This window comes from Lepidothrix coronata, unplaced genomic scaffold, assembly GCF_001604755.1.
Source record: "Lepidothrix coronata isolate B3197 unplaced genomic scaffold, Lepidothrix_coronata-1.0 Scaffold35, whole genome shotgun sequence".
NCBI classification, from domain to species: Eukaryota; Metazoa; Chordata; class Aves; order Passeriformes; family Pipridae; genus Lepidothrix; species Lepidothrix coronata.
The window spans coordinates 3,779,503-3,782,143 of record NW_016690215.1 but is presented as its reverse complement, the minus strand read 5'-3'; the positions used below and the strand labels follow the sequence as shown (position 1 = coordinate 3,782,143).

General features: G+C 50.7%; 1 protein-coding gene across 4 annotated transcripts in view; it reads right to left on the bottom strand.

Moving 5' to 3' along the window:
• Positions 1-2,079, bottom strand: part of TCEANC (transcription elongation factor A N-terminal and central domain containing) — a 14,409-nt gene extending 12,330 nt beyond the window's left edge. The window contains exon 1 of one of the 4 annotated variants that reach the window (XM_017812324.1): positions 1,839-2,079. The gene's annotated coding sequence lies outside the window, so the exon portion shown is untranslated. Of the gene's footprint in view, positions 1-1,478; positions 1,647-1,838 lie in introns of those variants that run through there. The other 3 variants (XM_017812325.1, XM_017812322.1, XM_017812321.1) reach the window with 3 other exon arrangements.
• Positions 2,080-2,641: the final 562 nt, after the last annotated feature.

The following is a 2,641-nucleotide window of genomic DNA, read 5'->3' as shown; positions in this document are numbered from 1 at the left end:
TCTCTTGAATACATTTCCTTGACAAAATAGCTTTAAAGATTATTTTTATATAGAGCTAGCAAGGACTTCAATTTTAGCACACTACGAGCAAAAGTAAGTGTTCAGTCTCCAATGCCTTTTTATGGATAACTGTGCTGACAAATTCAGATAAAAATGGAACATGTAAATAATAAAAACATGCTTTATGAACTTCTGTTAGCTTTTCATAATTTTTCAGATGAACACAGACATCTTATTGCTTTAATGTTCATTTTTTTAGTTTAACATCAGCTCTATACTATTTCTACTGCCATTCCATTGCCAGGGCCATACTTAGATTAGATATCATTTTATCGTTCTTTTATAGGATTTCCACTGAAAATTTATATAACTTTTTTCCTTCAAAAACAAATCCTTTGTATGCAGAAGAGAACCTATGTTCCTGACCCCTCTACAGAGGTAGTGTGTAATCAAAAGGTATTTGTAAGATAGCATTAGTGTCCGTTAAAATTCTTTCTGCTATAATATGAATAATTAGATATGAAAGTACATAATTTCAGTCTTGATCAAGACACCTGATGTTCTGGTTGAAATTATGTGAAATACACTTGAAATGAAGAGCGGGTTTATATATTTAACTATTAAATGTACTACACTGAAAAGTGTGAAGTCTCCAATTCCCTTCTATACTTATGCCCAGCATATGTCTTATCTCAAGACATCAATGCTGCACAGTGACCAACATAACAAATACATAAAAATTCCCATAATAGTACTATTATTGCATTTTTCAAGGTCAGTCGTTTCTGTAGAGTGGATTTATAGGCACTTTTGATATATATCAGAAGGATAATACCAGCAGCAGGGAGCAGCAGCCCAGCATGTATTTGTCAGGAAGCAGCTGAAGCCAGCCACAGTGACACCTTGTCTGGCCGAGGTTTGGGGTCGGACTCATGGTACCAGCAGCTGAGGAATGCCGCCGTAACCCTCATCTTGGTCGCTGGCCCAAGAAACTTGGTGGGGACCAGCTTGCAAATCTACCAGCAGTTGCCCCCATACAACGGGTGGGCCAGTGCACACGGTAACTCTGATCCTGGATACCACTAACTGTAGTTTTTCTCCAAATCCTTCATTAAAACTTCACAGAATCACAGAATCAATTAGGTTGTAAAAGACCTCTCAGATCATCCAGACCAACCTTGCCAACTAGACTTGAATGCCACGTCCAGTCTTTCCTTAAACACCTGCAGGGATGGTGACTCCACCACCTTCAGGGGCTGTCCATTCCAATGTCTAATCACCCTGCGAAGACATTTTTCCTAATGTCCAACCTAAACCTTCCTGGCTCCTCATGCCCGTTCCTGCTAAACATCCTCGGACCCGTCTAGCTGGAGTGTGACTGCCTTGCTAGGGGCTGTCTTGCTCGGGGGCGAAACGCCGCCCCTCCTCGGATCCCTGGCATGGCGCGGGCACAGGAGGAAAAGCAAACACGGCCCTACCTACCGAACCCCGCTTCCCAGGGCGCTGTTACCGGTGTTCCCCGCTCGGGCCAGCCGGGGCTTGGGAGGGCAAAGCGCTGTTCCCCGGGGTGCTGAAGGGCAAACCGCTGTTCCCCGGGGTGCTGAAGGGCAAACCGCTGTTCCCCGGGGTGCTGAAGGGCAAACCGGCGCTGGGGAGCAGCGGGACGGCTCGTGGCTCCTGGGGCTCCCCCGCGCGCCTCACCCCCACCGCCAGGGCACGGGGCGGTGGCTCCCCGGACATCACCGAGGAGGGGAAGCCGCACTCCCGCTACCCCCGGCCAAACACACAGCGCTGCCCCCGCGCCTCCCGTGCCCCGGCAGCGGGGCCGGCGCCCTCACCTCCGCAGGCGGCGCCTGCCGCAGGCCTCCTGCTCCGCCGCCATGTCCGCGGGCGGGCGGCTGCGCGCTGGCCCCGGCAGTGCCACAGCGCCGCCGGACTCCGGGCTCGGGAGGCCCCGCTGTGGGCGGGGGGCCGGCGCGGGAGGTGCCCCCGGGCAGAGAGGCCACGTCCCGATGTATCAGAAATAGTGTGGCCAGACGACCAGGGAAGTGTTTTTCCCTCTGTACTTGGCACTGCTGAGGCCGCACCTCAAGTGGTGCGTCCGCATCTCAAGTGCTGTCCAGTTCTGGGCGCCTCAACTCAGGAAGGACACTGAGGTGCTAAAAAGAGCCCAGAGAGGGGTAATAGAGCTGGTGAAGAGTCTGGACCACAAGTCCCATAAGCAGCTGGGGTTGTTTAGCCTGGAGAGGAGGAGGCTGAGCAGAGACGTTACTGCTCTCTACAACTACCTGAAAGGAGGTTGCAGCCTGGATGAGGGGTTGCCTCTTATCCCAAGCAACCAAGTGATAGGATGAGATGTCATAATCTTAAGCTTCATCAGGGGAGGTTTAGGTTGAACATGAGGAAGAGTTTCTTTACAGAAATGGCAGTTAGATGCTGGAATGGACTGCCCAGGGAGGTACTGAAGTTACCGTTCCAGGAGGTGTTTAAGCAAAGACTGGACTTGGCACTTAGTGCCATGGTCTAATTGGCATGGTGGTGTTCCGTCAGTCGTAGGTTGGACTTGATGTTCTCATGAATCTGTGATTCTGTTGTCAGAGGGCTGTGGTGAGTGGTGGGTGTATTCAGTGGGGTCTCCAGT